Source organism: Acinonyx jubatus, chromosome A2 (genome assembly GCF_027475565.1).
Source record: "Acinonyx jubatus isolate Ajub_Pintada_27869175 chromosome A2, VMU_Ajub_asm_v1.0, whole genome shotgun sequence".
Taxonomy (NCBI): domain Eukaryota; kingdom Metazoa; phylum Chordata; class Mammalia; order Carnivora; family Felidae; genus Acinonyx; species Acinonyx jubatus.
This window is the reverse complement of record NC_069383.1, coordinates 41,621,579-41,632,163: the sequence shown is the minus strand read 5'-3', so window position 1 is coordinate 41,632,163 and position 10,585 is coordinate 41,621,579. Positions and strand designations below refer to the sequence as shown.

At 41.5% G+C, this 10,585-nt stretch overlaps 1 long non-coding RNA gene across 1 annotated transcript; it reads right to left on the bottom strand.

Annotated features, from left to right (window-relative positions):
* Nucleotides 1–788: 788 nt before the first annotated feature.
* On the bottom strand, nt 789–10,137 carry LOC113604111 (uncharacterized). Its single transcript, XR_003425948.2, has 4 exons — nt 9,047–10,137; nt 7,786–7,854; nt 3,787–3,990; nt 789–2,959 (listed from the first exon to the last, which is right to left on the bottom strand). It is a non-coding gene; the product is annotated as an uncharacterized LOC113604111 (long non-coding RNA).
* Nucleotides 10,138–10,585: the final 448 nt, after the last annotated feature.

Sequence of the window (10,585 nt, the reverse complement as noted above, 5' to 3'; positions counted from 1 at the left end):
TCAGTAGATTCCAGTGACTCAATCCTTATGTATAACACCCAGTGCTCATCCAAACAAGTGTCTTCCTTAATGCCTCTTACCCATGTAGCCCATCCTCCCACCCATAATCCCTCCAGCAACCCTCAGTTTGTTCTCTGTATTTAAGAATCTCATGTTTTGTCCTCCTCCCTGCTTTTATATTATTTTTGTTTCCCTTCCCTTATGTTCATCTGTTTTGTATCTTACATTCCACATATGAGGGAAATCATAAAATATTTGTCTTTCTCTGACTGGCGAATTTCGCTTAGCATAATACTCTCTAGTTTCATACATGTGGTTGCCAATGGCAAGATTTCATTCTTTTTGATTGCTGGGTAATATTTCATTATATATATATATATATATATATATATATATATATAACATCTTTATCCATTCATCTGTCGATGGATTATCCATTTTTGAACATCAATTATACACTCCCTGAGTGTCTTCACTCTTTTCTGTATTCTTATTTTCCATCTTTTTTCCCCCTCCATTGTTTTCTCCTTGTGGTTCACTCCAGATATTTTCTGTTGGCCAACTTTCTGTTAAACTAGTTCATTGTTCTTCCATGTCTAATATGCTGCTAAACCCATCTGTTGAATACTTAATATCATTTACTACATTTTCTAGTTCTGGGATTTCCATTTGATTTTTTTTTCATAGATTCCAATTATCTGATAAAATTCTTCATTTTCCAATAGTTTTTTTTTTTTGGTATATATCATAGTTATCTTTAAGTTTGTATTTGATAACTCAAACATCTATGTGATTCTGGGTGACAGTCTATCTTCTGGGACTTTTGTCTTTTAATCTTCAATGATTTCTTTCTATTTCCTATTATTCATATCAATTTTTTATTGAATATCAAAATGTATGAAAAATAGCAGAAGCTCCAGATGATGTTATTTTCTTCTGAAAGATGTTGCTTACCTCTGGAAGGCAGACAAAGTATTGGCACATCATCTGTGTTCAGTGGCATCAGATCTATTTCTGGTTTCCCCTACTTACAAGTTGTGTCTTTTAAGAATTTCAACAAAAACTTAGAGTTTTATCGGGGCCCCTTCTTCTTTGTGTGTTCTCAACTCATTTTTTTTTTCTTTTTTCTCTCTAGCATTTCCAGAAATCAAAGTTTCTGCTTAGATTTTACCTTCTCAAAAATTTCTTTCTTCTTTGTTTCTCAGTATTGAGCTCCACGCAAACACAACCTATGGGACAGAAAATACCTCAAGAGCACAGAATGTCCAGCTCATGTCAATGCATTCCCTTCTCTATAGGATTTTCATAGTGTGAGAATTAGGCCTTGATAAGGAAGCATGGCGTCCTTGTTTTTTCCCTGATGACTTCTAATAGTTGTTATTTTATCCAGCTTCCGTAGTTGCTTTCAGTGGGAGACTTGTTTGACACCAACTACTCCATCCATCAGTCAAAAGTGGAAGTACTCTTGTGTTCTGGCTTCTAATTGATTCAACATTACAGACCCATTAAAAGCTCAAGATGAAAAATGTGAAATATTTTATGTAATTTTTATGTATGTTTTTGTTTTTCTGCCTTCACATTTTTGAAGTATGATTGCCTAATGCAAAATGGGCCAATCTTAAATGTGTAGTTCAATTAGCGTTGACATGTGTATACCCATGTAACTGTGTCATTTAAGTTTTAAATGCATTTTCTTTTTATCACCTAGCTTCATCAACACTAAAACAGCTTGGGCATGATAGTCAAGACTCATAAATCAAACAAATTTTCATAATTTGTAATTTAACAAGGTTTATTTAAGCGACTGTGTGAATTACAAGTGTTCCCTACACCAACACACAACCACGCCTGGCTCTTAGATGGATAAATGTCTTCTGGATTGAAGTAAATGGCTGGCTTTATTTTAAAAATTAAGTTGCTCAAGTCTATTCCTTCAATAATAAATAACTCTAAGTTCGGCAATTTTATTTGAGTTATTTTTAAACCACTTTTTATTATACCAATAAATCAGTATTATTGTTCAAAGATGGAAAAATGTAGAAAGGCTTCCCCCAAATTTCTTCACCAGCAAGTCTATTCTAGGTATAACCAGTGTTTATGGTTTGGTGTATACTCTCCCTGTCATTTCATACATATACCTTTTTTGAAATAAAAAATAGTGTCATATTTTTATAAACTTTTTTCTCTTAAAAATTTACGAACAAACATCCGTCTCATGTCAACAGTTATACTTCCATACTTCCCTTTTAAATAGATGCGTGTAGTGTATTGTATGGAATTTACTTTAAAAGTACCCAATTGTTGGCACTTTGGATTATTTCTATGTATTCTCCATTAGAAACCACACTGTGTTATACATCCCCAAAGTGAAAAAAATTCTCAATCTACTAATTATTTCCTCAGGATAAATTTGTACCAGTGGAATTGCTTAGTCACTGTTTTACAGATTTTAAAAGACTTTTTTCACGCAGTAAAGTTTCCCATGAGGAATCTTTGCTAATCTGCACTTCATCAGCCGCATAGGAGAGGTCTTAATTCACCCCTTACTTCACCTACAAAGGCAGAAAATATTCATCGCCCTTTTAATTTGTATTTCTTTTGTTACTATGATGGTTGGGCTTTTATCCCTTATGTTTATTCTCCCTACATGTATTTTTCTGTTTTCGGATGGCTGTTTATATATAGATTTTTCTTTGTGGACAGCTCATGATTTGCTTACTGATCCATAGTAACTGTTTATATATGTCATATACATGAAAACTGTCGGACTTTTATATATGCTACAGATTCTGTCCTGTTTGCCACTTGCCTCTGCTTACGTTTCCTGCTGCAGGGCTGCGGGCAGGGCCCCAAGCACGAGATGTCAAGCTGGAGGGTGTCAGAGAGGGCTGAGGCTGGAGAGCTAGGCACGGGCCAGGTCACCCAAGGCTGGTTGATCACTCAAAGGACCCGGGAGGTTCTATGGAAGAGGAAGGGATTTAAGAATACATAGGGAGTGTGGGTGCCTGGGAGGCTCAGTGGGCTAAGGGACTTCGGCTCAGCTCACGATCTCACAGTTTGTGAGTTTGTTCCCAGAATCAGGTTCTCTTATGATAGCTCAGAGTCTGCTTCAGATCCTCTGTGTGTCTCTCTCTCTTCCCCTCCCTGACTCATGCTCTTTTTCTCTTAAAGGTAAGGAAAATTTAAAGATATCTAGGGAGGGAAGTCTTGAGGTTTTGAGGTAAGTGAGAGGGATGGAGGTTATGAGGACAAGACTCCAGTTCCTCGGGGTTGTGGGGGGTGGGTGGCGGGGAGACAGACAGTGGTGTCTTGATGTGGGGGAGGGTCACTAGGTGCAAGCATGCCTGGAAGGAATGAGATGAGCATTGGAGTTGTTGCCTCAGTGTCTGTGACACTCAGGTGTTCAGTGGCCTTTGAGGCCCCACAGCTGAATATGGTCTGTGTACACCGTGGATTGCCCACTGGGTCGAATTTAATTAAAGAGGAATTCATCATCAGCCTCCATCAAGTGTGGTCTGCTCCTCTTTGGTGCTACTTGATCTCTTGCCTGGTGCCAGCAACCTCACGACTAAATTTAATAATCTCAGTTCTGCTTCTTGAGAAGCCACAATCCCAAGGAGAATGAAGAATCCCGCAGATCACTTTCCCTTTACATCTGGTTGAGGTCCAGAACTTGCCTAGGGGCCTTATTTACTTTCCTTCTCTATTCTGGGGTTTATGTGGCTAAAGGTAAATGTTCCTAGAGTTGTGCATGTATTTCCTGGTGGAATCTAACCCATGGCTCACCTGTCTTCAATTTTTAGCAACTTCTTTGACTCCAGTGAGGCACATCCTATGGACGATCTTGCAGCCTCTGGTGAATTAGTCCCTGGAGAAGGCACTGCTCTGATGGACGGTGGCATCAAACACTGTTGCCACGCAGACAAGTTTGGGGCACTGCAGGTCAGGTCATCCTGGTGGGCTCGGGGTGAGAGAAACGGTCTTGTAGTTCTGGGGGGGAAACAAAGACAAGGTGGGTGTGGGATGGAAGGAGGGTGTATAAGAGTGGGATCTAAACAGAAAAGCTTGCAAGAGGTTCAGAACAAAACTTCTTAATTCTGCAGTCCTCCATATCCACAGCTATTATAAAGCTCGCATTTGGGCTCATTCTACAAGTCATTAATCATCCACTACCAGGCGTACTAGCTCGTGGTCACATTAGAGTTCTATGAGCATTTAAAACTTCTTCCTTGCATACAGAATGGCCTGACAGGAAATCTCTGGAGAGTTAGTCCATGCAGAAGAGGCTCTGCATCAGTTCTGTGCCTGAGATCCTTGGAATGCATGTGTGCATCTTCTCTCGGTTCCACTAACAGATCTAAAGATTCTGCAGCCTGCCAGGCAGCTCTGTCCTGGGTGCTGGAGAGGGGCAGGAGTTTGGGGGAGAAAGGAATGTGGTGTATCCCATAAGAAAACTTTGCATCCCTCTGATACTTCATACTACCTCTTCTTTTTCATTTATACTTAAAACACTACCAGCACCTACTTTGAGCCATACTATTCCAGGCATGGAACATTCAGAGAGAAATAAAACACAGCCCCTGCCCTAGAGAAGCCAATGGGCAAGAGGAGGCCATAGACACATCAAAACTTACAGCTCGGAGTCATTGTTTCTGTACAGCTGCTTGAATAAGGTCCTATGGGGCCATGAAAAATAATGCAAGTAGCTCCATGTGTTCAGGCTACACAGACATCTATGCAACATGGACTTTCACAAGTAAGAGGGATTTCAGCATGCAGAAAGTGTGGAGGGAGAAACTGCGAGGCAGAGGGAGCGACAGTGTGTGTAGACACACGAGGGTGCCTGGATGGTGGCTAGTGCAGAGGCTGGCAAGAGGGGAAACATGGGAAGATTGCAGTTGGGGAAGAGGCTGGAGCCACAGGTGTGCACTTTCTGCTGAAGAAGGGAGAAGAAGTGCCCCTTGGGTCATCTTAGGTTGTGTGTAGCGAGGGGTCTGGAAGGCCATACAGAAGTGGACGTGACATAGAGGGCTATTTCCCATCCTTTAACAGACAGTGGCAGTAGAAACTGGAGAGCTTATCCTATTAGCTTTTAATTTCATTTCATTATCGACATCAAATATTTATGCAGCCTCCGTAGGGAAGTGAGTCCCACAGTCAGTCAGGGGTAGAAGATATAGAGGTTAATCAAAAGACGCAGTCCTTGGGTCCTTATGTTTGCAATTTAAAATGGATACCCTGGGGTGGAAACACATGAGAAGAATTAATAGTGGGACAGATACAACAGTTTTGCTAATCAAATGTTAGCTACAAGACTTTGCTGTGTTCTTTTATTTGGTTAGCACCTTAGCACAATGGCTTTTAAACACTTTTAACAATGGCCCAAAGTAAGAAATATATTTTATGCTGTGATCCATAACCCATACAAAAATTTCACCAAGTACTATTGTGATGCACTCTGATATTTTATATCCTCTTTTATTTTACTGGCTTTTAAATGCTGGTCACTGACCCTCTAAATCAATTTCATAACCCCTTGATGGATTATAACTTGCAGCTTGAAAACTGCTGCCTTCCCATGTCCGTGAAGGGGAGATTTGTGGGGAGGGGAGAGAATGAGATCACAGATTGGGTGGGGGGCACAGTAAAAGAGTAAGCATGCCTCTAGTGAGGGAAGGGGTGATATGCACAATCGTCCCAGTAAATTTATATGTCCGAAGAGGGGAATGGAAGATCAAGGGGGACTGCACTAAGAAGAGAGATTTGCTTCAAATTGGAACATAATTTCTTGATATGTGATAAAGGTATGGAGTAGTATTGATGAACCTGTGTTGTATGGAACACTTGGAGATAATAATAGATATTCCTTAAAAGAAATCATTGAGTGAGGTAATAACTTTGGGAAATGCTAACATTTATCTCCTCAATTTGGATTACCACAAAGTATATTTAAAGAGATGAGAACATTTCCAGTAGCAAAATCATTTTATCCTTTTTTTAAAACCCAGGATTTGATTTACTACAGAACTTTTTCTGTTCTGTAGAACACCTATTACCATTTCATAGAGCAGTTTGGGAAGCTTGCATGTAGACAGACATCACTGCAGAAGACCGAGCAGAGGATATGGAGTCAAATGGGAAAAGGTTAGCATCCACTGGAGCCTCCCTTCTTGTAAAGGTTCTAAGCAAGGTGAGCATTTTCTGTAAAGGGCCAGATAGTAAATGGCTTTGTAGGCCACTGTCCTCTGTTGTAATTTCTCAGCTCTGTCGTTGAACTGTGAAAGCAGCCATAGCCAATACATAAGGGAGTGAATAGGTTGTGTTTCAATTCAACTACATTTATAGACACCGAAATTTGAATTTCATATGGCTTTCCTGTGTCAGGAAATCTTCTTCTTCTTTTTATCTTTTCCCCCAATCATTTAAATATGCAAACACCATTGCCTGGCTCACCATGGATTTGGTCTGCCAGCCACCAGTCTAAATCTTCAGCGCTTGCCTCTTCGCAATTGCGAGGGAGAGTCCAAGATAGGTAGACTGTTCCCTTTCCCCACCCCCAGCTGCAAAACTCTGCTGAAGTAGCCTTAACCCTGGGAGGAAAAAGTGCCAACATGCCTAACCCCCTAAAGATTTCTGCTGTCAGTTTTAAACTTGTTTCTCTTCCTCACACTAGTAGGAAACAGCATGGATTAGGCTGGGAAGACCTGGTCAAGGAAAAGTCTCCTTGTTTGAGGGCCCTTCATCTGTCTCCCATCCTCCAGGGGCATGCGTGTCTGGCTCCTCTTGCCCTGCACCTCCATATCTGGTGGCTGCTCTGGCCAGCAGCTACTCAGGGCTGCTCCTTCTCGATAATTTCCACCAAAGCTAGAGGAAAAATGATTTGGAGTCTCCAATCTTAAGAAAAATAAATTTCAATTCTGCATCCTACTCTGCGACACTTACCCTAATATAAAAACTAATGTGTTTTCCTCCCCAGGAAGTATTCTAGTAAAACGAATGCTCCATGAAGGGCCTTGCTTACCTGGTTTGAATATCAACTCCCAGCACAGCACCACTTACCCTATGTGTGGAAGTATAGGCTTGTGTGATAGACTGCAAAATCCTGGCACTTAGCACCCAACAAAATCTGGTCCCTGCCCATCTTTGCAGACTCCATTCCCACAAAATGTCTTCTACTTACAGACATGAGCCCAGGTGGCAGCCCTTCAGAAAATTTTCATGATCTTGTAAGCTGATGTGATTTCTGTTGCCGATGGATCATAATATTTCTATTTGATGTATTAGTACATATTTATACATCTTTTTTTTTTTTTTGCTAAATTCTGTCATAAGCTCCTTGAGGCCAGAAGCTATAATTGATAATATGTATATTATATCTTCCTATGGTAACAGAATCTAATGTGTTCTCCCATAATCCTTGACTCCCAACATATACCCCTTTGTGGAATCCTTCCCCTCAAGTGTGGACTCAAGTTGTGACTTGCTTCTGACCCACAGAGTATAAAAGGTGATGGGATATCATTCCTATGATTACCTAAGATGTTATCATGCTAAGTAGACTCACCCTAGAGATGTTCCTTCTGGCTTGTTGAAGTAAGAGGCCATATGGGGGGAGGGGAGGTCTAGGTGGCAAAGACTACAGGTAGCCTCCAGCTGACAACTGGCAAAAGGCCAGTGCCTCCAATCCTACATCTATAAGGTAACCTCCGCTAACAATCTGAGTGAACTTGGAAGAGGGTTTCCTCCAGAGCCTCCAGTAAGGACTGTACCCCAAATGATACCCACCTGGATTGTAGCCCTAGGAGACCACAAGCAGAGCACCTAGGTAGGATGTGCTTGGATTCCACTTGGAAACTGAAATAATAAATGTATGTTGTTTTAAGCAGGTAAATTTGTGGTAGTTTGTTATATAGCAATAGAAAACTAAGACACCCCCCTCCTCCTCTGGACTGCCTTGACAACTGTGCCTTGTATGAAGGACATGCTCACTGAAGACTCACACCATGAATTCTTCCCAAATTAGCTTCTAGCTCTCCACACCCGTAACAGATACAAGCCACGGTAAAGTCTGAGGCAAAAACCTAAGCTTGTGCCACATATTTGTTAGTTTCTTTTCCTGCCTCGACCATCCTCATATCCAGGGACATATAAACAACATAGTTAAAGAAATAAAAGTAGGAAATCAAATCACTAGAGGAAAAAAAAGGAACACGAGGGCTAGTGTAGTTGTTATGATGAATCATCTCACTCAAAACCTGAGAGTCCTGGCAGCTCGGTGAGGAAGAAGAAACAGCTGTGAGACAGAATGGCCGTAGCAGCCCTTCAGAGGAGACCATATTTTGTACTGGATCTGGATTTTTTTCCTGTTGTCCTTTAGGGTTAGAGCATGACCTGTAAAATTGGACTTCCTCTGGGCAGAGTTGCCTTATGCCTGAGGGATGAGTATCTTTGAAAGTTCATTGAAAAAAGATTACATGTGTGTGATATATATATGTATATGTGCATATGTATGTGTATGTGTTTGTGTATGTGTATGTGCTTGTGTATGTGTATATGTTTGTGTATGTATATGTGTATGTGCATGTGTTTGTTTATGCGTGTGCATATGTACATGTGTTTGTGTTTGTGTACATGTATGTGTGTATGTGAATGTATATGTGTTTGTGTTTGTGCATATGTATGTGTATGTGTGCGTTTGTGTATGTGTATGTGTGTTTGTGTATGAATATGTCTATGCCTATGTTAAGAGCTGCAGAACTACCTTTTGTCACATCACTACTCCATCCAAACCTCTTCCTACACTAAGATGACCAAACTCTGGCAGGGCTTCTAGTAACATAAGGCCATGTCCCTAAGATGACCCAGTTCTCACTGCTTTTTTGAGAAAGTTCAGGGCTGCCAACACGGTCAAGCACTGGATGAAACAATGATTTACTCACATAGAAAGAGCAGAGACAGAGCTAGATCAGCTCCAATAATGTGTGTTGGACCCCATGGCTAGTGGAGGTCCCCGACAGTTGACACGAGGCAATGGGGCTGTGCTTACCTATCTTTTGCTGCGGTGGAAGGGCCTCCACTCTTCCCCTGGAGCTGGAAATACTGAAGGCTGAAGGTATGCCTGAGGATGGCTGACACATGCTGATGCAGAAGGAGCACATTACACCTGAAACAGGGAAAGATATTCCCACACAAGGTGACAAGCCCAGGGCAGACTGTGTGGGCCCCTTATCTCCCGGTAAGGACTGTTCCAGGCCCAGGGACCTTTCTTATGTGGCTGAGTAGACTGTATACATGAGATGCCTTGCTTAACAGTTTACTACAAAGGGCTTACAATTGACAATATGTGGCAGTGGCATCTTTCTCAAGGACCTGAAAGCGATTTCTCTGGAATGTAATCATCAGGAAGAATAGGGCCTCTGTCCCCCAGTTTCTGTGGGAGGACAGAATCCTCATTTGTCAGCCTCAATTACCAGCCAGCAAACACAGCTGACTTGATGCATTTAACTGACCAACCTGTTGTAATTTTTCACATCCCTGACCACCCCTCTCCCGATTCCCTCATTCCACTTTGAAATGCCCAGTCACCACTGCACAAATTGGAAGGGAGCTCAGCTCTTTCTCAGCTATCAACAGTTGCTGAATAAAATCTATTTTAGCATTTTAACGTCTGGCTTTGTTGATTTTTGACTATATGTATATGTAGGTATATGTATGATATGCACAAGATTTTATAGGAGACCAGAGGAAGAGTCTCCACACTCACCTAGGGAGGCAGGGATGGATTTCTGAGGGTTTTAAAACCATGTCAAGAAAGTCTGTTCCTAGAGTATTTGGGAGAAAAATAATTATGTAAATACTGGCAGCCAAATTCTTAAAGGAAATAAGCCACGTTTTTGCTTGTCGTTTTGTTTTTATTTCCTTCAGCAATTAACTTGGTAGCATAATTTGGCCTATTAGATCAGGATCAATCAGAAGTGGAAATAACTGCCCTGCATATAAAGTAGAAAACATTTTGCACTTCCAAAGGCAATGGGGGTAGGGGGTTAATGGAGAGAGTGAGGACCCAGAGAGGCCAGGAGGCAGGATTTGGGAGAGTCCACACCAGAGAAAAGTTCCCAGTGGCAGGTCAGGCAAAGGATGTTAATTATTTTGCCTGAACAAAATAATTGAACAGGGTTCAATTATTCAAAGTTGTTTGTTGTGTGCACATCCCTAGCCCCACATCTGCACATGTAACCTGCACACCAATGCCCCATCTTTTGGCTCTACTTTTGTTCCACAAGAGGCCTGACGCATGATGCAACACTTAATTACGTTCCCCAAAGGAAAATCCAGTTCACAAACATCATCGCAGATGATGCCAGTGGAAGAATCAGAAAGAGGTTTTACATCATGCAGTCTTCATCTGTTCCCCTCTGATCTGTCCCTTCTTCCCCTGGCCTCACATACCTGCTCTGCCAGCCAGCGAGAGGAAGGACAAAAGGGGTGTACTTCTCCAGAGTTAGACTCAGAGGCTCGTGAACTGTGCAGTCACATAAGGTCCCAGGAGCAAAGAATCCCTTTTGAGATTTAATGCTCTGCTTTC